Genomic DNA, 26,542 nt, shown 5'->3' on the forward strand with positions numbered 1-26,542 from the left:
TGGGATTGTGTGGGGCGGACATCGGGGGCTTCAGTGTGTGGCCGCCTTGAAAGACGTTCAAATTCAGGCTGAGCGTCCCTACTCCAAAATGCTCTGAAAGGTGAAACATTCCGAGCTCTCCCTCATGACACTGGCAGGAAATGCTCTTCGGAGCACTTTGGATTTCAGGCTGGGGATGCTCAACCCGAGGCAGTCTGGGCTCGCTGGACTGGTTTTTGTAGGAGCCACAGAAGGGAAGGAGGGTCAAAGTGGCCACGCCTGGCTCCTGAGAAGGGCGGAGCAGAGGGAGGTGGGCGCGGAGGGCAGCAGCGGAGTCCCCAGCGTCCGGGGCTCCTGTCCCTGGTGGAGTTGAGAGCCTCCTCTAGTGGTGGCCTCTGCCCTGTCAGCAGCCACTGAGGCCTGGAGAGGAGGGAGCCTGGGAGCTGGGGGCTGAGGGAGGAGGAAGGACAGGCCTGCTTCTGGAGAGAGCTGGCGTCAGCCTGTGCTAGCCTCGTGTGCGACTCCTGCGTCCGGGGTGCACGGCCGTGCCTCGTGGCGCAGCGGTTCCCGGGGTGCGCAGCACTCTTGTCTGCAGTAACGGCTTTGTCTCCAACCCTTGGAGAGGCAAGTTACCTTTTCCCCCCTCCCCCCCAGTGAAAAGAGGTAGAGAAATCTTACAGAAATGCATTTGCTGGAATGTCTATTTTCCGATAAATCTGCAAGTATCTCCTAGTGAGTCTCGTGTGTAGAGTAAGGACAGTTCATGCATATCTTAAAGCAGGTACATCTAGCAACGCAGAGCATCCCGGTGCTAGGATGGAGTTTCCCACTAACTCTGGGAGTGGAATCTGTAGAGCCTCGGGTGCTTGCACCATGAGGTTAGCGAGGGTGCAGGTGCACCCACAGCCCTGCCTGTGCCGCGTCCCTCCTGCTATAGAGCGTCTGCCGGGGCCTGCGTGGGTCGCCTGAGCGTTGCTGTTCCCTTTTTCACATGAGCCTTTTTATCGAACACTAGGATAAACTTGGCCTCACATCCTTTGTGGGGAGAGAGAAAAGTATATCTGGGACGTCTTTAATTACATGTTGGAAAATAGATTTGGGCAAAATATTTCTGCATATGCGTGCTCGGTGGGCGTGGGGTTCCCTGCCGCACCCTGAGGCACGTTCGCACGCACGTTGTGATTTAATCTTGGGTCTATGGCAACAAAACTGTAGAAGCTGGCTATGACTTACTTTCTCAAATCTAGAAATAAACATACAATTGGAATCATCATCTATTGGACTTCTTTGTAAAACCTGAGGTGAGCTATCATTTTTGCTTGGTATGTTAACAGTTTCAAACTGAAATTTCACAATGAGGAATTGTGACCATTTTGTTTTCGTATCAACATATTGCTTCGCCAAGTTTCTTCTCACTAATAGTTATCCTTTCTCTGAATGCGGCGTCATTGTTATAGAATTAAGGAAAAGGTTGGTTGGGCACGCTGGCTTATGCCTGTAATCGCAGCACTTTGTGAGGCCAAGGCAGGAGGATCACTTGAGGCCAAGGAGTTCAAGACCAGCCTGGACAACAGAGCAAGACACCCCATCTCTCTAACAAGAGAAAAATTAGCTGAGTATGGTGGTGTGCGTGCCTGTGGTCCCTGCTACTCTGGGGTCCGAGGTGGGAAGAACACTTAAGGCTACGGTGAGCTGTGATTGCTCCACTGTACTCCAGTCTTGGTGACAGAGCCAAGACCCTGTCTCAGAAAGAAAAATGTTAAAAAAAAAAAAAAATCCAGAAATGTCATTTTCTTCTTTAATCATCCCAAAAGAGAAATCGGTTTTTTCTAAGCGTGTAAAGGGTGACTGTTATAAGATTCTTTCCTTGCCTTGTTTCTCCTTTTCAAATATTTACAGTATTCTGTCCACATCGTGTCTCATCATCTCGTTACAAAGGTGTCTTCGAGGTTAGTGGTGGTTCTGTGTTGCACCTTGGAGAACAGCCGGCATGAAACCTCTTACCACCACCGTGCGCATTGTAGTCCCAATTAAAATCCTCTCCAGAGACGCCTGTGCTGCTTATGAAAGCAGAACTTTGGTTGTGCTAAAATGTGCATTCAGCGCATGGTTTTAAGTTCATATCTGAGATGATGCTGTAGAATTCATTAATCATATGGGATCAGTAATGATGGCAGGTAATTCTGGCTGATGTCACTTAGAGGATATTTTTCACTTCAAGTTACAACTTCCTTCGTGATAGTCATTTTGGGATTCATTTAAATATGTGCTTTATTTCACAGCTCAGATTTTCATTAGACATTTCATAACATAGGATTTTGAAAGCAGATTTGGCAAAATCTTTCTAGCAAAATGTCTGACGTCAGAAGGAACAGCACTCAGAATTACTGGTAACTGTGGACCATTTTAAGGCTGATGATAGAAGTCACTTGAACGGTCAGGGCTGCTTTGTGAGGCGGATGGGGTTTTTGAACCCTGACCCTCCTGACACGCCAGCCCTGGCCCTGGCCTTCTCTCCTCTCCACTGGGAGATGAGAAGGTGCCAGCATCCACCTCACAGGCCATCGTGAGAACCCGGGACTCAGGGTTTGTGTTCCTCTTGCAGGTGGCGCCGCAGATGTGGGGGCCTGACGATATATACACACTGCAGGCTGCCAGTGTCGGGGTAATCCAGTTTTCATCAAAAGGTGGGATTTGCTTTGCTCCCCTGCGGACCAGGTGCGGTGCTGCTGTTGCAGCAGGTGTGTGCATCCTCTTGGGTGGTCCTCAGGTGGACAAGGAGTCACCGATTCCGATTCCCAGGGTGAGATGTGAGCGGGGACCATGGACCTCATGTGTTCAGAGGGGAGAAGTAGTAACAAAGCTTCCCTTGTAATTCCAGGACCGTCTATCCCAGGAATGCCAAACCCCACTGGCTTTCACCCGACGCTGTCGTAGGTGACGCCGTATGGAAATGAGGACCCATGTGCCGCTTACCTGAGCCCCCAGTACCCGTCTCCCTCGAGGGCCGTGGCCGAGCCCTCCTGATTTCGCTGGGTTGCCAGCCTGGGGATCTGTAAGCCCAGCGACGCCTGCGGTCTCGGCCCCCCTCCCCGTGGGGACAGGAGGTGGCTTCCGGAGGCTGGTGATGAATGCCTGAATGAAGCCGACTTGTGACTGCAGTTCTGTCTAAGGGCCTCCCCGGGTGTTAGATGTCAGTAAATGACACCTGTGTGTGTGGATCTCATGTGATGAGAGAAAGAGTGGGGGGGAAACCAAAGCTTGTGGAGTCTGCAGGTTCTGGACTTGGGGATGTGTGCACCTGTGTACTTGGTGAGGGGTGTGAGGTCTGGAATGAGTGTGCACGTGTGTCACGTTTGTGCGTGTGTGGTGAGTGTATTTAGCAGGTGTGTGTGGAGTGAGCATGTTCATGCGTGTGTCGTGTATATTGGAGGGTGTGTGGAGTGTGTACACGCATCACATTTGGTGAGTGTATTTGAGGGCGTGTATGGAGTGCATAGATGCGTTTGCGTGTATAGTATCGGGTGAAGGGGTGGCATGTGTGGAGTAAGCATGCACACGTGTGTGCTGTGTGTGGGGTTTCTGCCTGGTCCTCCCCTGAGCCTGCCCCTGGGCCCTGCTGTCCTGGCAGCTTTACAGTTTGGTGTGTCTTTGATTCCGGAAGATTCTGGAACCCGACTCCGAAGCTGTGATCGCAAACTTGCAGCCCTCGGAGGACGCTGGCCCGTGGAGCCGGCACGAGGATCTCTGGGCTGGCCTCTCCCTGGGCTGGGCTGGGCTGGGCCCCTCTGTCCACAGCAGAGCGTGTCCGATGATTGAGCTGTGCGGGTCTGTGGCTCCCCAGCCTCGAGTCAGCCCTCGGTTCTGGTCCCGCCTCTGTTTTTCTTGCTGAGGGGCTCCGGGAAGTGGTGCCTGGGATGACGTTTTCACCCTGGGGTTGCTTCGCCTGCTGCCCAGGTGCTGGCTGCCTGAGCCCTGCTGCCGTCCTGGGTGGACGGGGCTGGCGCGGGGACATCCCTGAGCACCTGCGGGAAGAGGCAGGTTTAGGAAGTGCCAGAGGTGAGTGGCTTCCTCCCAGACTTGATTTTCTGGAAAGTTCTGGGCCTCATATTTTTCCCTAAGGGAAGTTAGGAACTGAGTTTCTCTTCAGGGGAACGTCTTTGCAGCGTCTGTTGTTAGAATGTTCTCCAGGTGTGGAATACCCGGGGCCGTGTGTGTTTGGGAACATCCGTGTCCTGAGCCAATTCAGTAGGGAATGGAGAGAGGCCTCCCTCCTGTCAGCTTGGCCTCTGTTTCCGGCTTGCGAGTTGTGGGGGTTGGCGGCTGCTGGTATCCCAGGGAGAGGGAAACACTGGGTGGCGTGGGATGGGAACGTTCGCTCTGACAAGGTCAGTGGGAAAGCGTCTAAGCAAACGTCGCTGTTCTCCGGGCTCCTCGGGGTCGAGCTTGTTTTGTGGTGTTGAGGGAAAAAGCTACCCTTGTTCCTGTTCCTCACCATTTGCATGGTGTCCAGGGCTTGTTCCGCCGGAGAGGTGATGCGCGTGAATGGGGGTCAGGTCGCAGGCTCCGAGGTTATTTGGAATCTGTCAACGGACTTCCTAAACACACCGGTGCTTGGTAAAGAGATGTTCCTGATTGGCTAAAACATCTCAACAGGACGTGATAGCTGGTGGTGGTTTAAAGACTACCACAATTTTCCTGGTACTTTTTAAATGCCTGTTGAATAGGGGAGGATTCACATAGTTTTCTTTTCCCGTCTGCGTACTTGATACTTTGTTTATTTGTGTTTTTATGTGGGTGTGCAGTTAACAGGATTTCGAAGCAGTCTCAGCCCTGGGGAGACTTCAGGGCAGCCTCAGTCAGCGCTGAAGGGAGGCAGGGATTTGGGGGCTACCTCCTCCACAGGACGCGGACACCAAGGGCCAGAGGTCAGCAATCTCAGTGAGGTGACACAGACGGGCACACCCAGCACCCTGGCCCCTGTGCCTCTCCTTCACGTTTGTCTCTGCTCCAAGCTGCTCTCCTGGGTCATCACGGGTGATCTCTAGGCGCGTGCTTGGTTCTTGCAGAAGTGGTGTCTGGCTGTGGTCAGTGGGGGCTCTCGGGACTTCCATGTTTTTGGCTCCCGTCAATATTGGGCAGTGTGGTGTATGTTTGTTTTGGAGTGGTAGATCCGGGTGGATTTTGGCTTTGCCAACTCATTTAATACGTGTTTCTCCTGTTTCTGTATCGGGTGTTCTCTGGTTAGAAAGGGGGATGACGGTGGTGGAACGGCTTCTGGCTGTTGAGCCCCTGCTGAGAGCTGTTTGGCGTGCACAGATCCGTTTCGGCACAATCTCTATGAGCAGCCCTGGGCAGTGCAGAAAGCGAGGCCCAGGTGAGGCTGTCGGACACAGGAGCGCCCCGACCTGTGTGCTTTCAGCCTCTGAGCCGCCCCTCTCCTGACTGCTTACCAAGCTGTATCGATACTGAAATCTGAGCATTGAAAAGTCACCAGGGGAATGCCATTTCCAGGGATCTTACTGTGAGCCTTCTGTTAAAGGTTCCATGTCGAGTAATGAATTGCCTTTGAATGCAGGTACCAAACAGGCTCCCTGGGATAACTCATTCCATAGACACTTTTTAAAATAATGTTCCCAACTAGCTATCCTTTACATTCTTTCTACTTAAGAGGTGCTCTGCTCTCCTGTGCGCTTTAGTGATATGCCGTGTTTGCTTTGCGTGCACTTGGGTTTTCAGAAGAAAACCGTGTTTGCAGGTACACTTGGAGTACAACATTCTTCTTCCTATTAGTGTAGATGCTCCATGAGAGGAGATATGCTCATGCATTTCTGTGTGTTTTGTGGGGAATAAAAGTAGTCGCCGGCTCTAGCAAACCTAGAAGATGCCCAAAAGGTGATACACGTGAAAATACGCGGCCACTGCCATAAATCGCCTTGTATGATGTGTGGCAAAGTGCTGTGTGTGTGCTGTCTATGGAGAAAATGAGTCTTCCCTCTTTTCCCAAGAGGTAACAGTTGAATAGACTTCAGAAGTTGTCTTATTTGCAAATGGTACCCTCCTTCCATTGTTTTGAGACGTCGTCATAGGAACTCACACATGTAATTGTTTTCTCAGTTAGAACCTCCAGGTTTTGTCATAGTCCCTTTGTGTCATTACAGCGTCTGGTTCCACTTTATTTAAAGCAGGAAGAGGCCAGCCACGTGGCCTCGCTGGTGCTTCCCAAGCACAGGGTCTCATAAGGGGCGTGAGCACTTGGTTGGGAGACGTGCTGTTCTTCCTGATAGAAACCCCATGGTGCCATTCGCTAGTCCCCTGCGGTGTTTGTTCCACCCTAAATGCACCCAGTTTCTGTTGGTTTTTAGTTGGTTTGTATTTTCCGAGACAGGGTCTTGCTCTGTCACCCAGGCTGGCATGCGGTGGCGTGATCCCTGGCTCAGGCGATCCTCCCACCTCAGTCACCCGAGCAGCTGGGACCTCGGGCGCGCACCAGCATGCCTGGCTAATTTTCTTTTCTTTGTTGCAGGGATGGGGTCTTGTTGTGTTGCCCAGGTGTGGCTCTGTTTTCTGTTGAGTGTACAGTGGGTTTTTATGGGGAACCTCTGTATTTGGGTCGGGGGTGTGGCATCCTGGTCAGGAAATGGCCCTCAGGCTTCCTTCCTGCCCAGCAGGGTCACGAGTGGTGTCTCCACCTGGGCTGGTGTGTGTGCTGGCCAGTAGGGCTTAGTCCTGGACTGCAGACTGGTGTACTGGTCCATGGTCTGTTAGGAACCGGGGTCATAGCCGGAGGGGAGTGGCGGGCGAAGTAGGCATGACCGCCTGAGCTCTGCCTCCTCTTGGATCAGCGGCAGCATTTAGATTCTCCTAGGCGCTGGGACCCTCTCGTAAGCCGCGTGTTCTCCTAGGCGCTGGGACCCTATTGTAAACGGCATGTGAGGGATCTCGGAGGTGCTCCTTATGAGGATCCAATGCCTGACCTGAGGTGGAACAGTTGCATTTCAAAACCACCCCTCAGAAAAATGGTCTTCCACGATACCCATCCCTGGTGCCAAGAAGGCTGGGGTCCTTCACCTACATCTGGAGGGATGTACCGTGTCAGACTCACTGTGGTCGACGGGCTGAAGGCCAGGTTTCGTGAGGTCACGTGTCGGCTTGTAGGACTTTCTCTGGCAGAGGTGCGAGTGACTTCTGTTCACCGTGAGAGGCTCATGTCGGGGGCTTCATGGCCTGGGGGATGGCAGCCTGTTTGAACTGATCGAGCAATCTCACGCTACCCGTACTTTCTGAAACACCCGTGAGTGACTTTTCACACGTTCTTTGAAGCGGCGTCCTGCCCGTGCTCCTTGGTAATGAGCGAATGCTTTGGTTGACCCCTCATCCCCTTTCTTTGGGGTGTGTTCCGGTCTCGGTTCTCACGCGTTCTGCTTCTACGGGAATTTCTGAAGCTGCTGAGTGTAGAAAGCACTGAGGAGGCTGTGCTCCCACCCCCGTGAGCCTTCCAGGCATCGTCCTCTCCCCTCAGCGAGGCGACGTCCATGGCACACCGAGGAGGCTGTGCTCCTGTCCCCCGTAAGCCTTCCAGGCGTCGTCGTCCTCCCCTCCAGGGGGACAGGAGGAACCTTTCAAACCCTTCTTAAACTTGTTTCCATGTCTTTGTTTTAACAACTTTCTTTGCATCTTCTCCCTTATCCAGAAGTGAGGGTGAACGCTGAGTTATTCACAGGAGTCAAGAAACCACACACAGCCCAAAGTGACATTTGTTTCCCCGAAATGATTTGTGTGTGTGTGTGTTCACCTTAAAATGCAGCTCAGTAAAACAGGTGTGTTTTGAGGAATGACTTTAAGTTACCCTGGTAAAAATGTGACAGTTAAATTTCATCCAGTCTCTGCAGGTGTCCACAACCCCCTTCAGTGGTTGCGTGTGAGTTTATGTGACTTGGGTTTTTTTTTTTTTTTTTTTTTTTTTTTTTTTTTTTAAATTTTTGAAGAAAGAAAATCTGTTGTTGCTGAGGACTTCAGAGGGTGTGCTGGGATTGTGTGGGGCGGACATCGGGGGCTTCAGTGTGTGGCCGCCTTGAAAGACGTTCAAATTCAGGCTGAGCGTCCCTACTCCAAAATGCTCTGAAAGGTGAAACATTCCGAGCTCTCCCTCATGACACTGGCAGGAAATGCTCTTCGGAGCACTTTGGATTTCAGGCTGGGGATGCTCAACCCGAGGCAGTCTGGGCTCGCTGGACTGGTTTTTGTAGGAGCCACAGAAGGGAAGGAGGGTCAAAGTGGCCACGCCTGGCTCCTGAGAAGGGCGGAGCAGAGGGAGGTGGGCGCGGAGGGCAGCAGCGGAGTCCCCAGCGTCCGGGGCTCCTGTCCCTGGTGGAGTTGAGAGCCTCCTCTAGTGGTGGCCTCTGCCCTGTCAGCAGCCACTGAGGCCTGGAGAGGAGGGAGCCTGGGAGCTGGGGGCTGAGGGAGGAGGAAGGACAGGCCTGCTTCTGGAGAGAGCTGGCGTCAGCCTGTGCTAGCCTCGTGTGCGACTCCTGCGTCCGGGGTGCACGGCCGTGCCTCGTGGCGCAGCGGTTCCCGGGGTGCGCAGCACTCTTGTCTGCAGTAACGGCTTTGTCTCCAACCCTTGGAGAGGCAAGTTACCTTTTCCCCCCTCCCCCCCAGTGAAAAGAGGTAGAGAAATCTTACAGAAATGCATTTGCTGGAATGTCTATTTTCCGATAAATCTGCAAGTATCTCCTAGTGAGTCTCGTGTGTAGAGTAAGGACAGTTCATGCATATCTTAAAGCAGGTACATCTAGCAACGCAGAGCATCCCGGTGCTAGGATGGAGTTTCCCACTAACTCTGGGAGTGGAATCTGTAGAGCCTCGGGTGCTTGCACCATGAGGTTAGCGAGGGTGCAGGTGCACCCACAGCCCTGCCTGTGCCGCGTCCCTCCTGCTATAGAGCGTCTGCCGGGGCCTGCGTGGGTCGCCTGAGCGTTGCTGTTCCCTTTTTCACATGAGCCTTTTTATCGAACACTAGGATAAACTTGGCCTCACATCCTTTGTGGGGAGAGAGAAAAGTATATCTGGGACGTCTTTAATTACATGTTGGAAAATAGATTTGGGCAAAATATTTCTGCATATGCGTGCTCGGTGGGCGTGGGGTTCCCTGCCGCACCCTGAGGCACGTTCGCACGCACGTTGTGATTTAATCTTGGGTCTATGGCAACAAAACTGTAGAAGCTGGCTATGACTTACTTTCTCAAATCTAGAAATAAACATACAATTGGAATCATCATCTATTGGACTTCTTTGTAAAACCTGAGGTGAGCTATCATTTTTGCTTGGTATGTTAACAGTTTCAAACTGAAATTTCACAATGAGGAATTGTGACCATTTTGTTTTCGTATCAACATATTGCTTCGCCAAGTTTCTTCTCACTAATAGTTATCCTTTCTCTGAATGCGGCGTCATTGTTATAGAATTAAGGAAAAGGTTGGTTGGGCACGCTGGCTTATGCCTGTAATCGCAGCACTTTGTGAGGCCAAGGCAGGAGGATCACTTGAGGCCAAGGAGTTCAAGACCAGCCTGGACAACAGAGCAAGACACCCCATCTCTCTAACAAGAGAAAAATTAGCTGAGTATGGTGGTGTGCGTGCCTGTGGTCCCTGCTACTCTGGGGTCCGAGGTGGGAAGAACACTTAAGGCTACGGTGAGCTGTGATTGCTCCACTGTACTCCAGTCTTGGTGACAGAGCCAAGACCCTGTCTCAGAAAGAAAAATGTTAAAAAAAAAAAAAAATCCAGAAATGTCATTTTCTTCTTTAATCATCCCAAAAGAGAAATCGGTTTTTTCTAAGCGTGTAAAGGGTGACTGTTATAAGATTCTTTCCTTGCCTTGTTTCTCCTTTTCAAATATTTACAGTATTCTGTCCACATCGTGTCTCATCATCTCGTTACAAAGGTGTCTTCGAGGTTAGTGGTGGTTCTGTGTTGCACCTTGGAGAACAGCCGGCATGAAACCTCTTACCACCACCGTGCGCATTGTAGTCCCAATTAAAATCCTCTCCAGAGACGCCTGTGCTGCTTATGAAAGCAGAACTTTGGTTGTGCTAAAATGTGCATTCAGCGCATGGTTTTAAGTTCATATCTGAGATGATGCTGTAGAATTCATTAATCATATGGGATCAGTAATGATGGCAGGTAATTCTGGCTGATGTCACTTAGAGGATATTTTTCACTTCAAGTTACAACTTCCTTCGTGATAGTCATTTTGGGATTCATTTAAATATGTGCTTTATTTCACAGCTCAGATTTTCATTAGACATTTCATAACATAGGATTTTGAAAGCAGATTTGGCAAAATCTTTCTAGCAAAATGTCTGACGTCAGAAGGAACAGCACTCAGAATTACTGGTAACTGTGGACCATTTTAAGGCTGATGATAGAAGTCACTTGAACGGTCAGGGCTGCTTTGTGAGGCGGATGGGGTTTTTGAACCCTGACCCTCCTGACACGCCAGCCCTGGCCCTGGCCTTCTCTCCTCTCCACTGGGAGATGAGAAGGTGCCAGCATCCACCTCACAGGCCATCGTGAGAACCCGGGACTCAGGGTTTGTGTTCCTCTTGCAGGTGGCGCCGCAGATGTGGGGGCCTGACGATATATACACACTGCAGGCTGCCAGTGTCGGGGTAATCCAGTTTTCGTCAAAAGGTGGGATTTGCTTTGCTCCCCTGCGGACCAGGTGCGGTGCTGCTGTTGCAGCAGGTGTGTGCATCCTCTTGGGTGGTCCTCAGGTGGACAAGGAGTCACCGATTCCGATTCCCAGGGTGAGATGTGAGCGGGGACCATGGACCTCATGTGTTCAGAGGGGAGAAGTAGTAACAAAGCTTCCCTTGTAATTCCAGGACCGTCTATCCCAGGAATGCCAAACCCCACTGGCTTTCACCCGACGCTGTCGTAGGTGACGCCGTATGGAAATGAGGACCCATGTGCCGCTTACCTGAGCCCCCAGTACCCGTCTCCCTCGAGGGCCGTGGCCGAGCCCTCCTGATTTCGCTGGGTTGCCAGCCTGGGGATCTGTAAGCCCAGCGACGCCTGCGGTCTCGGCCCCCCTCCCCGTGGGGACAGGAGGTGGCTTCCGGAGGCTGGTGATGAATGCCTGAATGAAGCCGACTTGTGACTGCAGTTCTGTCTAAGGGCCTCCCCGGGTGTTAGATGTCAGTAAATGACACCTGTGTGTGTGGATCTCATGTGATGAGAGAAAGAGTGGGGGGGAAACCAAAGCTTGTGGAGTCTGCAGGTTCTGGACTTGGGGATGTGTGCACCTGTGTACTTGGTGAGGGGTGTGAGGTCTGGAATGAGTGTGCACGTGTGTCACGTTTGTGCGTGTGTGGTGAGTGTATTTAGCAGGTGTGTGTGGAGTGAGCATGTTCATGCGTGTGTCGTGTATATTGGAGGGTGTGTGGAGTGTGTACACGCATCACATTTGGTGAGTGTATTTGAGGGCGTGTATGGAGTGCATAGATGCGTTTGCGTGTATAGTATCGGGTGAAGGGGTGGCATGTGTGGAGTAAGCATGCACACGTGTGTGCTGTGTGTGGGGTTTCTGCCTGGTCCTCCCCTGAGCCTGCCCCTGGGCCCTGCTGTCCTGGCAGCTTTACAGTTTGGTGTGTCTTTGATTCCGGAAGATTCTGGAACCCGACTCCGAAGCTGTGATCGCAAACTTGCAGCCCTCGGAGGACGCTGGCCCGTGGAGCCGGCACGAGGATCTCTGGGCTGGCCTCTCCCTGGGCTGGGCTGGGCTGGGCCCCTCTGTCCACAGCAGAGCGTGTCCGATGATTGAGCTGTGCGGGTCTGTGGCTCCCCAGCCTCGAGTCAGCCCTCGGTTCTGGTCCCGCCTCTGTTTTTCTTGCTGAGGGGCTCCGGGAAGTGGTGCCTGGGATGACGTTTTCACCCTGGGGTTGCTTCGCCTGCTGCCCAGGTGCTGGCTGCCTGAGCCCTGCTGCCGTCCTGGGTGGACGGGGCTGGCGCGGGGACATCCCTGAGCACCTGCGGGAAGAGGCAGGTTTAGGAAGTGCCAGAGGTGAGTGGCTTCCTCCCAGACTTGATTTTCTGGAAAGTTCTGGGCCTCATATTTTTCCCTAAGGGAAGTTAGGAACTGAGTTTCTCTTCAGGGGAACGTCTTTGCAGCGTCTGTTGTTAGAATGTTCTCCAGGTGTGGAATACCCGGGGCCGTGTGTGTTTGGGAACATCCGTGTCCTGAGCCAATTCAGTAGGGAATGGAGAGAGGCCTCCCTCCTGTCAGCTTGGCCTCTGTTTCCGGCTTGCGAGTTGTGGGGGTTGGCGGCTGCTGGTATCCCAGGGAGAGGGAAACACTGGGTGGCGTGGGATGGGAACGTTCGCTCTGACAAGGTCAGTGGGAAAGCGTCTAAGCAAACGTCGCTGTTCTCCGGGCTCCTCGGGGTCGAGCTTGTTTTGTGGTGTTGAGGGAAAAAGCTACCCTTGTTCCTGTTCCTCACCATTTGCATGGTGTCCAGGGCTTGTTCCGCCGGAGAGGTGATGCGCGTGAATGGGGGTCAGGTCGCAGGCTCCGAGGTTATTTGGAATCTGTCAACGGACTTCCTAAACACACCGGTGCTTGGTAAAGAGATGTTCCTGATTGGCTAAAACATCTCAACAGGACGTGATAGCTGGTGGTGGTTTAAAGACTACCACAATTTTCCTGGTACTTTTTAAATGCCTGTTGAATAGGGGAGGATTCACATAGTTTTCTTTTCCCGTCTGCGTACTTGATACTTTGTTTATTTGTGTTTTTATGTGGGTGTGCAGTTAACAGGATTTCGAAGCAGTCTCAGCCCTGGGGAGACTTCAGGGCAGCCTCAGTCAGCGCTGAAGGGAGGCAGGGATTTGGGGGCTACCTCCTCCACAGGACGCGGACACCAAGGGCCAGAGGTCAGCAATCTCAGTGAGGTGACACAGACGGGCACACCCAGCACCCTGGCCCCTGTGCCTCTCCTTCACGTTTGTCTCTGCTCCAAGCTGCTCTCCTGGGTCATCACGGGTGATCTCTAGGCGCGTGCTTGGTTCTTGCAGAAGTGGTGTCTGGCTGTGGTCAGTGGGGGCTCTCGGGACTTCCATGTTTTTGGCTCCCGTCAATATTGGGCAGTGTGGTGTATGTTTGTTTTGGAGTGGTAGATCCGGGTGGATTTTGGCTTTGCCAACTCATTTAATACGTGTTTCTCCCGTTTCTGTATCGGGTGTTCTCTGGTTAGAAAGGGGGATGACGGTGGTGGAACGGCTTCTGGCTGTTGAGCCCCTGCTGAGAGCTGTTTGGCGTGCACAGATCCGTTTCGGCACAATCTCTATGAGCAGCCCTGGGCAGTGCAGAAAGCGAGGCCCAGGTGAGGCTGTCGGACACAGGAGCGCCCCGACCTGTGTGCTTTCAGCCTCTGAGCCGCCCCTCTCCTGACTGCTTACCAAGCTGTATCGATACTGAAATCTGAGCATTGAAAAGTCACCAGGGGAATGCCATTTCCAGGGATCTTACTGTGAGCCTTCTGTTAAAGGTTCCATGTCGAGTAATGAATTGCCTTTGAATGCAGGTACCAAACAGGCTCCCTGGGATAACTCATTCCATAGACACTTTTTAAAATAATGTTCCCAACTAGCTATCCTTTACATTCTTTCTACTTAAGAGGTGCTCTGCTCTCCTGTGCGCTTTAGTGATATGCCGTGTTTGCTTTGCGTGCACTTGGGTTTTCAGAAGAAAACCGTGTTTGCAGGTACACTTGGAGTACAACATTCTTCTTCCTATTAGTGTAGATGCTCCATGAGAGGAGATATGCTCATGCATTTCTGTGTGTTTTGTGGGGAATAAAAGTAGTCGCCGGCTCTAGCAAACCTAGAAGATGCCCAAAAGGTGATACACGTGAAAATACGCGGCCACTGCCATAAATCGCCTTGTATGATGTGTGGCAAAGTGCTGTGTGTGTGCTGTCTATGGAGAAAATGAGTCTTCCCTCTTTTCCCAAGAGGTAACAGTTGAATAGACTTCAGAAGTTGTCTTATTTGCAAATGGTACCCTCCTTCCATTGTTTTGAGACGTCGTCATAGGAACTCACACATGTAATTGTTTTCTCAGTTAGAACCTCCAGGTTTTGTCATAGTCCCTTTGTGTCATTACAGCGTCTGGTTCCACTTTATTTAAAGCAGGAAGAGGCCAGCCACGTGGCCTCGCTGGTGCTTCCCAAGCACAGGGTCTCATAAGGGGCGTGAGCACTTGGTTGGGAGACGTGCTGTTCTTCCTGATAGAAACCCCATGGTGCCATTCGCTAGTCCCCTGCGGTGTTTGTTCCACCCTAAATGCACCCAGTTTCTGTTGGTTTTTAGTTGGTTTGTATTTTCCGAGACAGGGTCTTGCTCTGTCACCCAGGCTGGCATGCGGTGGCGTGATCCCTGGCTCAGGCGATCCTCCCACCTCAGTCACCCGAGCAGCTGGGACCTCGGGCGCGCACCAGCATGCCTGGCTAATTTTCTTTTCTTTGTTGCAGGGATGGGGTCTTGTTGTGTTGCCCAGGTGTGGCTCTGTTTTCTGTTGAGTGTACAGTGGGTTTTTATGGGGAACCTCTGTATTTGGGTCGGGGGTGTGGCATCCTGGTCAGGAAATGGCCCTCAGGCTTCCTTCCTGCCCAGCAGGGTCACGAGTGGTGTCTCCACCTGGGCTGGTGTGTGTGCTGGCCAGTAGGGCTTAGTCCTGGACTGCAGACTGGTGTACTGGTCCATGGTCTGTTAGGAACCGGGGTCATAGCCGGAGGGGAGTGGCGGGCGAAGTAGGCATGACCGCCTGAGCTCTGCCTCCTCTTGGATCAGCGGCAGCATTTAGATTCTCCTAGGCGCTGGGACCCTCTCGTAAGCCGCGTGTTCTCCTAGGCGCTGGGACCCTATTGTAAACGGCATGTGAGGGATCTCGGAGGTGCTCCTTATGAGGATCCAATGCCTGACCTGAGGTGGAACAGTTGCATTTCAAAACCACCCCTCAGAAAAATGGTCTTCCACGATACCCATCCCTGGTGCCAAGAAGGCTGGGGTCCTTCACCTACATCTGGAGGGATGTACCGTGTCAGACTCACTGTGGTCGACGGGCTGAAGGCCAGGTTTCGTGAGGTCACGTGTCGGCTTGTAGGACTTTCTCTGGCAGAGGTGCGAGTGACTTCTGTTCACCGTGAGAGGCTCATGTCGGGGGCTTCATGGCCTGGGGGATGGCAGCCTGTTTGAACTGATCGAGCAATCTCACGCTACCCGTACTTTCTGAAACACCCGTGAGTGACTTTTCACACGTTCTTTGAAGCGGCGTCCTGCCCGTGCTCCTTGGTAATGAGCGAATGCTTTGGTTGACCCCTCATCCCCTTTCTTTGGGGTGTGTTCCGGTCTCGGTTCTCACGCGTTCTGCTTCTACGGGAATTTCTGAAGCTGCTGAGTGTAGAAAGCACTGAGGAGGCTGTGCTCCCACCCCCGTGAGCCTTCCAGGCATCGTCCTCTCCCCTCAGCGAGGCGACGTCCATGGCACACCGAGGAGGCTGTGCTCCTGTCCCCCGTAAGCCTTCCAGGCGTCGTCGTCCTCCCCTCCAGGGGGACAGGAGGAACCTTTCAAACCCTTCTTAAACTTGTTTCCATGTCTTTGTTTTAACAACTTTCTTTGCATCTTCTCCCTTATCCAGAAGTGAGGGTGAACGCTGAGTTATTCACAGGAGTCAAGAAACCACACACAGCCCAAAGTGACATTTGTTTCCCCGAAATGATTTGTGTGTGTGTGTGTTCACCTTAAAATGCAGCTCAGTAAAACAGGTGTGTTTTGAGGAATGACTTTAAGTTACCCTGGTAAAAATGTGACAGTTAAATTTCATCCAGTCTCTGCAGGTGTCCACAACCCCCTTCAGTGGTTGCGTGTGAGTTTATGTGACTTGGGTTTTTTTTTTTTTTTTTTTTTTTTTTTTTTTTTAAATTTTTGAAGAAAGAAAATCTGTTGTTGCTGAGGACTTCAGAGGGTGTGCTGGGATTGTGTGGGGCGGACATCGGGGGCTTCAGTGTGTGGCCGCCTTGAAAGACGTTCAAATTCAGGCTGAGCGTCCCTACTCCAAAATGCTCTGAAAGGTGAAACATTCCGAGCTCTCCCTCATGACACTGGCAGGAAATGCTCTTCGGAGCACTTTGGATTTCAGGCTGGGGATGCTCAACCCGAGGCAGTCTGGGCTCGCTGGACTGGTTTTTGTAGGAGCCACAGAAGGGAAGGAGGGTCAAAGTGGCCACGCCTGGCTCCTGAGAAGGGCGGAGCAGAGGGAGGTGGGCGCGGAGGGCAGCAGCGGAGTCCCCAGCGTCCGGGGCTCCTGTCCCTGGTGGAGTTGAGAGCCTCCTCTAGTGGTGGCCTCTGCCCTGTCAGCAGCCACTGAGGCCTGGAGAGGAGGGAGCCTGGGAGCTGGGGGCTGAGGGAGGAGGAAGGACAGGCCTGCTTCTGGAGAGAGCTGGCGTCAGCCTGTGCTAGCCTCGTGTGCGACTCCTGCGTCCGGGGTGCACGGCCGTGCCTCGTGGCGCAGCGGTTCCCGGGGTGCGCAGCACTCTTGTCTGCAGTAACGGCTTTGTCTCCAACCCTTGGAGAGGCAAGTTACCTTTTCCCCCCTCCCCCCCAGTGAAAAGAGGTAGAGAAATCTTACAGAAATGCATTTGCTGGAATGTCTATTTTCCGATAAATCTGCAAGTATCTCCTAGTGAGTCTCGTGTGTAGAGTAAGGACAGTTCATGCATATCTTAAAGCAGGTACATCTAGCAACGCAGAGCATCCCGGTGCTAGGATGGAGTTTCCCACTAACTCTGGGAGTGGAATCTGTAGAGCCTCGGGTGCTTGCACCATGAGGTTAGCGAGGGTGCAGGTGCACCCACAGCCCTGCCTGTGCCGCGTCCCTCCTGCTATAGAGCGTCTGCCGAGGCCTGCGTGGGTCGCCTGAGCGTTGCTGTTCCCTTTTTCACATGAGCCTTTTTATCGAACACTAGGATAAACTTGGCCTCACATCCTTTGTGGGGAGAGAGAAAAGTATATCTGGGACGTCTTTAATTACATGTTGGAAAATAGATTTGGGCAAAATATTTCTGCATATGCGTGCTCGGTGGGCGTGGGGTTCCCTGCCGCACCCTGAGGCACGTTCGCACGCACGTTGTGATTTAATCTTGGGTCTATGGCAACAAAACTGTAGAAGCTGGCTATGACTTACTTTCTCAAATCTAGAAATAAACATACAATTGGAATCATCATCTATTGGACTTCTTTGTAAAACCTGAGGTGAGCTATCATTTTTGCTTGGTATGTTAACAGTTTCAAACTGAAATTTCACAATGAGGAATTGTGACCATTTTGTTTTCGTATCAACATATTGCTTCGCCAAGTTTCTTCTCACTAATAGTTATCCTTTCTCTGAATGCGGCGTCATTGTTATAGAATTAAGGAAAAGGTTGGTTGGGCACGCTGGCTTATGCCTGTAATCGCAGCACTTTGTGAGGCCAAGGCAGGAGGATCACTTGAGGCCAAGGAGTTCAAGACCAGCCTGGACAACAGAGCAAGACACCCCATCTCTCTAACAAGAGAAAAATTAGCTGAGTATGGTGGTGCGTGCCTGTGGTCCCTGCTTCTCTGGGGTCCGAGGTGGGAAGAACACTTAAGGCTATTTTCTTCTTTAATCATCCCAAAAGAGAAATCGGTTTTTTCTAAGCGTGTAAAGGGTGACTGTTATAAGATTCTTTCCTTGCCTTGTTTCTCCTTTTCAAATATTTACAGTATTCTGTCCACATCGTGTCTCATCATCTCGTTACAAAGGTGTCTTCGAGGTTAGTGGTGGTTCTGTGTTGCACCTTGGAGAACAGCCGGCATGAAACCTCTTACCACCACCGTGCGCATTGTAGTCCCAATTAAAATCCTCTCCAGAGACGCCTGTGCTGCTTATGAAAGCAGAACTTTGGTTGTGCTAAAATGTGCATTCAGCGCATGGTTTTAAGTTCATATCTGAGATGATGCTGTAGAATTCATTAATCATATGGGATCAGTAATGATGGCAGGTAATTCTGGCTGATGTCACTTAGAGGATATTTTTCACTTCAAGTTACAACTTCCTTCGTGATAGTCATTTTGGGATTCATTTAAATATGTGCTTTATTTCACAGCTCAGATTTTCATTAGACATTTCATAACATAGGATTTTGAAAGCAGATTTGGCAAAATCTTTCTAGCAAAATGTCTGACGTCAGAAGGAACAGCACTCAGAATTACTGGTAACTGTGGACCATTTTAAGGCTGATGATAGAAGTCACTTGAACGGTCAGGGCTGCTTTGTGAGGCGGATGGGGTTTTTGAACCCTGACCCTCCTGACACGCCAGCCCTGGCCCTGGCCCTGGCCCTGGCCCTGGCCTTCTGTCCTCTCCACTGGGAGATGAGAAGGTGCCAGCATCCACCTCACAGGCCATCGTGAGAACCCGGGACTCAGGGTTTGTGTTCCTCTTGCAGGTGGCGCCGCAGATGTGGGGGCCTGACGATATATACACACTGCAGGCTGCCAGTGTCGGGGTAATCCAGTTTTCGTCAAAAGGTGGGATTTGCTTTGCTCCCCTGCGGACCAGGTGCGGTGCTGCTGTTGCAGCAGGTGTGTGCATCCTCTTGGGTGGTCCTCAGGTGGACAAGGAGTCACCGATTCCGATTCCCAGGGTGAGATGTGAGCGGGGACCATGGACCTCATGTGTTCAGAGGGGAGAAGTAGTAACAAAGCTTCCCTTGTAATTCCAGGACCGTCTATCCCAGGAATGCCAAACCCCACTGGCTTTCACCCGACGCTGTCGTAGGTGACGCCGTATGGAAATGAGGACCCATGTGCCGCTTACCTGAGCCCCCAGTACCCGTCTCCCTCGAGGGCCGTGGCCGAGCCCTCCTGATTTCGCTGGGTTGCCAGCCTGGGGATCTGTAAGCCCAGCGACGCCTGCGGTCTCGGCCCCCCTCCCCGTGGGGACAGGAGGTGGCTTCCGGAGGCTGGTGATGAATGCCTGAATGAAGCCGACTTGTGACTGCAGTTCTGTCTAAGGGCCTCCCCGGGTGTTAGATGTCAGTAAATGACACCTGTGTGTGTGGATCTCATGTGATGAGAGAAAGAGTGGGGGGGAAACCAAAGCTTGTGGAGTCTGCAGGTTCTGGACTTGGGGATGTGTGCACCTGTGTACTTGGTGAGGGGTGTGAGGTCTGGAATGAGTGTGCACGTGTGTCACGTTTGTGCGTGTGTGGTGAGTGTATTTAGCAGGTGTGTGTGGAGTGAGCATGTTCATGCGTGTGTCGTGTATATTGGAGGGTGTGTGGAGTGTGTACACGCATCACATTTGGTGAGTGTATTTGAGGGCGTGTATGGAGTGCATAGATGCGTTTGCGTGTATAGTATCGGGTGAAGGGGTGGCATGTGTGGAGTAAGCATGCACACGTGTGTGCTGTGTGTGGGGTTTCTGCCTGGTCCTCCCCTGAGCCTGCCCCTCCCCTGAGCCTGCTCTTCCCCTGGGCCTGCCCCTCCCCTGGGCCTGCCCCTCCCCTGGGCCTGCCCCTCCCCTGGGCCTGCCCCTCCCCTGGGCCTGCCCCTCCCCTGGGCCTGCCCCTCCCCTGGGCCTGCCCCTCCCCTGGGCCTGCCCCTCCCCTGGGGCTGCCCCTCCCCTGGGGCTGCCCCTCCCCTGGGGCTGCCCCTCCCCTGGGGCTGCCCCTCCCCTGGGCCTGCCCCTCCCCTGGGCCTGCCCCTCCCCTGGGCCTGCCCCTCCCCTGGGCCTGCCCCTCCCCTGGGCCTGCCCCTCCCCTGGGCCTGCCCCTCCCCTGGGCCTGCCCCTCCCCTGGGCCTGCCCCTCCCCTGGGCCTGCCCCTGGGCCCTGCTGTCCTGGCAGCTTTACAGTTTGGTGTGTCTTTGATTCCGGAAGATTCTGGAACCCGACTCCGAAGCTGTGATCGCAAACTTGCAGCCCTCGGAGGACGCTGGCCCGTGGAGCCGGCACGAGGATCTCTGGGCTGGCCTCTCCCTGGGCTGGGCTGGGCTGGGCTGGGCCCCTCTGTCCACAGCAGAGCGTGTCCGATGATTGAGCTGTGCGGGTCTGTGGCTCCCCAGCCTCGAGTCAGCCCTCGGTTCTGGTCCCGCCTCTGTTTTTCTTGCTGAGGGGCTCCGGGAAGTGGTGCCTGGGATGACGTTTTCACCCTGGGGTTGCTTCGCCTGCTGCCCAGGTGCTGGCTGCCTGAGCCCTGCTGCCGTCCTGGGTGGACGGGGCTGGCGCGGGGACATCCCTGAGCACCTGCGGGAAGAGGCAGGTTTAGGAAGTGCCAGAGGTGAGTGGCTTCCTCCCAGACTTGATTTTCTGGAAAGTTCTGGGCCTCATATTTTTCCCTAAGGGAAGTTAGGAACTGAGTTTCTCTTCAGGGGAACGTCTTTGCAGCGTCTGTTGTTAGAATGTTCTCCAGGTGTGGAATACCCGGGGCCGTGTGTGTTTGGGAACATCCGTGTCCTGAGCCAATTCAGTAGGGAATGGAGAGAGGCCTCCCTCCTGTCAGCTTGGCCTCTGTTTCCGGCTTGCGAGTTGTGGGGGTTGGCGGCTGCTGGTATCCCAGGGAGAGGGAAACACTGGGTGGCGTGGGATGGGAACGTTCGCTCTGACAAGGTCAGTGGGAAAGCGTCTAAGCAAACGTCGCTGTTCTCCGGGCTCCTCGGGGTCGAGCTTGTTTTGTGGTGTTGAGGGAAAAAGCTACCCTTGTTCCTGTTCCTCACCATTTGCATGGTGTCCAGGGCTTGTTCCGCCGGAGAGGTGATGCGCGTGAATGGGGGTCAGGTCGCAGGCTCCGAGGTTATTTGGAATCTGTCAACGGACTTCCTAAACACACCGGTGCTTGGTAAAGAGATGTTCCTGATTGGCTAAAACATCTCAACAGGACGTGATAGCTGGTGGTGGTTTAAAGACTACCACAATTTTCCTGGTACTTTTTAAATGCCTGTTGAATAGGGGAGGATTCACATAGTTTTCTTTTCCCGTCTGCGTACTTGATACTTTGTTTATTTGTGTTTTTATGTGGGTGTGCAGTTAACAGGATTTCGAAGCAGTCTCAGCCCTGGGGAGACTTCAGGGCAGCCTCAGTCAGCGCTGAAGGGAGGCAGGGATTTGGGGGCTACCTCCTCCACAGGACGCGGACACCAAGGGCCAGAGGTCAGCAATCTCAGTGAGGTGACACAGACGGGCACACCCAGCACCCTGGCCCCTGTGCCTCTCCTTCACGTTTGTCTCTGCTCCAAGCTGCTCTCCTGGGTCATCACGGGTGATCTCTAGGCGCGTGCTTGGTTCTTGCAGAAGTGGTGTCTGGCTGTGGTCAGTGGGGGCTCTCGGGACTTCCATGTTTTTGGCTCCCGTCAATATTGGGCAGTGTGGTGTATGTTTGTTTTGGAGTGGTAGATCCGGGTGGATTTTGGCTTTGCCAACTCATTTAATACGTGTTTCTCCCGTTTCTGTATCGGGTGTTCTCTGGTTAGAAAGGGGGATGACGGTGGTGGAACGGCTTCTGGCTGTTGAGCCCCTGCTGAGAGCTGTTTGGCGTGCACAGATCCGTTTCGGCACAATCTCTATGAGCAGCCCTGGGCAGTGCAGAAAGCGAGGCCCAGGTGAGGCTGTCGGACACAGGAGCGCCCCGACCTGTGTGCTTTCAGCCTCTGAGCCGCCCCTCTCCTGACTGCTTACCAAGCTGTATCGATACTGAAATCTGAGCATTGAAAAGTCACCAGGGGAATGCCATTTCCAGGGATCTTACTGTGAGCCTTCTGTTAAAGGTTCCATGTCGAGTAATGAATTGCCTTTGAATGCAGGTACCAAACAGGCTCCCTGGGATAACTCATTCCATAGACACTTTTTAAAATAATGTTCCCAACTAGCTATCCTTTACATTCTTTCTACTTAAGAGGTGCTCTGCTCTCCTGTGCGCTTTAGTGATATGCCGTGTTTGCTTTGCGTGCACTTGGGTTTTCAGAAGAAAACCGTGTTTGCAGGTACACTTGGAGTACAACATTCTTCTTCCTATTAGTGTAGATGCTCCATGAGAGGAGATATGCTCATGCATTTCTGTGTGTTTTGTGGGGAATAAAAGTAGTCGCCGGCTCTAGCAAACCTAGAAGATGCCCAAAAGGTGATACACGTGAAAATACGCGGCCACTGCCATAAATCGCCTTGTATGATGTGTGGCAAAGTGCTGTGTGTGTGCTGTCTATGGAGAAAATGAGTCTTCCCTCTTTTCCCAAGAGGTAACAGTTGAATAGACTTCAGAAGTTGTCTTATTTGCAAATGGTACCCTCCTTCCATTGTTTTGAGACGTCGTCATAGGAACTCACACATGTAATTGTTTTCTCAGTTAGAACCTCCAGGTTTTGTCATAGTCCCTTTGTGTCATTACAGCGTCTGGTTCCACTTTATTTAAAGCAGGAAGAGGCCAGCCACGTGGCCTCGCTGGTGCTTCCCAAGCACAGGGTCTCATAAGGGGCGTGAGCACTTGGTTGGGAGACGTGCTGTTCTTCCTGATAGAAACCCCATGGTGCCATTCGCTAGTCCCCTGCGGTGTTTGTTCCACCCTAAATGCACCCAGTTTCTGTTGGTTTTTAGTTGGTTTGTATTTTCCGAGACAGGGTCTTGCTCTGTCACCCAGGCTGGCATGCGGTGGCGTGATCCCTGGCTCAGGCGATCCTCCCACCTCAGTCACCCGAGCAGCTGGGACCTCGGGCGCGCACCAGCATGCCTGGCTAATTTTCTTTTCTTTGTTGCAGGGATGGGGTCTTGTTGTGTTGCCCAGGTGTGGCTCTGTTTTCTGTTGAGTGTACAGTGGGTTTTTATGGGGAACCTCTGTATTTGGGTCGGGGGTGTGGCATCCTGGTCAGGAAATGGCCCTCAGGCTTCCTTCCTGCCCAGCAGGGTCACGAGTGGTGTCTCCACCTGGGCTGGTGTGTGTGCTGGCCAGTAGGGCTTAGTCCTGGGCTGCAGACTGGTGTACTGGTCCATGGTCTGTTAGGAACCGGGGTCATAGCCGGAGGGGAGTGGCGGGCGAAGTAGGCATGACCGCCTGAGCTCTGCCTCCTCTTGGATCAGCGGCAGCATTTAGATTCTCCTAGGCGCTGGGACCCTCTCGTAAGCCGCGTGTTCTCCTAGGCGCTGGGACCCTATTGTAAACGGCATGTGAGGGATCTCGGAGGTGCTCCTTATGAGGATCCAATGCCTGACCTGAGGTGGAACAGTTGCATTTCAAAACCACCCCTCAGAAAAATGGTCTTCCACGATACCCATCCCTGGTGCCAAGAAGGCTGGGGTCCTTCACCTACATCTGGAGGGATGTACCGTGTCAGACTCACTGTGGTCGACGGGCTGAAGGCCAGGTTTCGTGAGGTCACGTGTCGGCTTGTAGGACTTTCTCTGGCAGAGGTGCGAGTGACTTCTGTTCACCGTGAGAGGCTCATGTCGGGGGCTTCATGGCCTGGGGGATGGCAGCCTGTTTGAACTGATCGAGCAATCTCACGCTACCCGTACTTTCTGAAACACCCGTGAGTGACTTTTCACACGTTCTTTGAAGCGGCGTCCTGCCCGTGCTCCTTGGTAATGAGCGAATGCTTTGGTTGACCCCTCATCCCCTTTCTTTGGGGTGTGTTCCGGTCTCGGTTCTCACGCGTTCTGCTTCTACGGGAATTTCTGAAGCTGCTGAGTGTAGAAAGCACTGAGGAGGCTGTGCTCCCACCCCCGTGAGCCTTCCAGGCATCGTCCTCTCCCCTCAGCGAGGCGACGTCCATGGCACACCGAGGAGGCTGTGCTCCTGTCCCCCGTAAGCCTTCCAGGCGTCGTCGTCCTCCCCTCCAGGGGGACAGGAGGAACCTTTCAAACCCTTCTTAAACTTGTTTCCATGTCTTTGTTTTAACAACTTTCTTTGCATCTTCTCCCTTATCCAGAAGTGAGGGTGAACGCTGAGTTATTCACAGGAGTCAAGAAACCACACACAGCCCAAAGTGACATTTGTTTCCCCGAAATGATTTGTGTGTGTGTGTGTTCACCTTAAAATGCAGCTCAGTAAAACAGGTGTGTTTTGAGGAATGACTTTAAGTTACCCTGGTAAAAATGTGACAGTTAAATTTCATCCAGTCTCTGCAGGTGTCCACAACCCCCTTCAGTGGTTGCGTGTGAGTTTATGTGACTTGGGTTTTTTTTTTTTTTTTTTTTTTTTTTTAAATTTTTGAAGAAAGAAAATCTGTTGTTGCTGAGGACTTCAGAGGGTGTGCTGGGATTGTGTGGGGCGGACATCGGGGGCTTCAGTGTGTGGCCGCCTTGAAAGACGTTCAAATTCAGGCTGAGCGTCCCTACTCCAAAATGCTCTGAAAGGTGAAACATTCCGAGCTCTCCCTCATGACACTGGCAGGAAATGCTCTTCGGAGCACTTTGGATTTCAGGCTGGGGATGCTCAACCCGAGGCAGTCTGGGCTCGCTGGACTGGTTTTTGTAGGAGCCACAGAAGGGAAGGAGGGTCAAAGTGGCCACGCCTGGCTCCTGAGAAGGGCGGAGCAGAGGGAGGTGGGCGCGGAGGGCAGCAGCGGAGTCCCCAGCGTCCGGGGCTCCTGTCCCTGGTGGAGTTGAGAGCCTCCTCTAGTGGTGGCCTCTGCCCTGTCAGCAGCCACTGAGGCCTGGAGAGGAGGGAGCCTGGGAGCTGGGGGCTGAGGGAGGAGGAAGGACAGGCCTGCTTCTGGAGAGAGCTGGCGTCAGCCTGTGCTAGCCTCGTGTGCGACTCCTGCGTCCGGGGTGCACGGCCGTGCCTCGTGGCGCAGCGGTTCCCGGGGTGCGCAGCACTCTTGTCTGCAGTAACGGCTTTGTCTCCAACCCTTGGAGAGGCAAGTTACCTTTTCCCCCCTCCCCCCCAGTGAAAAGAGGTAGAGAAATCTTACAGAAATGCATTTGCTGGAATGTCTATTTTCCGATAAATCTGCAAGTATCTCCTAGTGAGTCTCGTGTGTAGAGTAAGGACAGTTCATGCATATCTTAAAGCAGGTACATCTAGCAACGCAGAGCATCCCGGTGCTAGGATGGAGTTTCCCACTAACTCTGGGAGTGGAATCTGTAGAGCCTCGGGTGCTTGCACCATGAGGTTAGCGAGGGTGCAGGTGCACCCACAGCCCTGCCTGTGCCGCGTCCCTCCTGCTATAGAGCGTCTGCCGAGGCCTGCGTGGGTCGCCTGAGCGTTGCTGTTCCCTTTTTCACATGAGCCTTTTTATCGAACACTAGGATAAACTTGGCCTCACATCCTTTGTGGGGAGAGAGAAAAGTATATCTGGGACGTCTTTAATTACATGTTGGAAAATAGATTTGGGCAAAATATTTCTGCATATGCGTGCTCGGTGGGCGTGGGGTTCCCTGCCGCACCCTGAGGCACGTTCGCACGCACGTTGTGATTTAATCTTGGGTCTATGGCAACAAAACTGTAGAAGCTGGCTATGACTTACTTTCTCAAATCTAGAAATAAACATACAATTGGAATCATCATCTATTGGACTTCTTTGTAAAACCTGAGGTGAGCTATCATTTTTGCTTGGTATGTTAACAGTTTCAAACTGAAATTTCACAATGAGGAATTGTGACCATTTTGTTTTCGTATCAACATATTGCTTCGCCAAGTTTCTTCTCACTAATAGTTATCCTTTCTCTGAATGCGGCGTCATTGTTATAGAATTAAGGAAAAGGTTGGTTGGGCACGCTGGCTTATGCCTGTAATCGCAGCACTTTGTGAGGCCAAGGCAGGAGGATCACTTGAGGCCAAGGAGTTCAAGACCAGCCTGGACAACAGAGCAAGACACCCCATCTCTCTAACAAGAGAAAAATTAGCTGAGTATGGTGGTGCGTGCCTGTGGTCCCTGCTTCTCTGGGGTCCGAGGTGGGAAGAACACTTAAGGCTATTTTCTTCTTTAATCATCCCAAAAGAGAAATCGGTTTTTTCTAAGCGTGTAAAGGGTGACTGTTATAAGATTCTTTCCTTGCCTTGTTTCTCCTTTTCAAATATTTACAGTATTCTGTCCACATCGTGTCTCATCATCTCGTTACAAAGGTGTCTTCGAGGTTAGTGGTGGTTCTGTGTTGCACCTTGGAGAACAGCCGGCATGAAACCTCTTACCACCACCGTGCGCATTGTAGTCCCAATTAAAATCCTCTCCAGAGACGCCTGTGCTGCTTATGAAAGCAGAACTTTGGTTGTGCTAAAATGTGCATTCAGCGCATGGTTTTAAGTTCATATCTGAGATGATGCTGTAGAATTCATTAATCATATGGGATCAGTAATGATGGCAGGTAATTCTGGCTGATGTCACTTAGAGGATATTTTTCACTTCAAGTTACAACTTCCTTCGTGATAGTCATTTTGGGATTCATTTAAATATGTGCTTTATTTCACAGCTCAGATTTTCATTAGACATTTCATAACATAGGATTTTGAAAGCAGATTTGGCAAAATCTTTCTAGCAAAATGTCTGACGTCAGA

This window comes from Macaca fascicularis, chromosome 9 (genome assembly GCF_037993035.2).
Source record: "Macaca fascicularis isolate 582-1 chromosome 9, T2T-MFA8v1.1".
Lineage (NCBI taxonomy): Eukaryota > Metazoa > Chordata > Mammalia > Primates > Cercopithecidae > Macaca > Macaca fascicularis.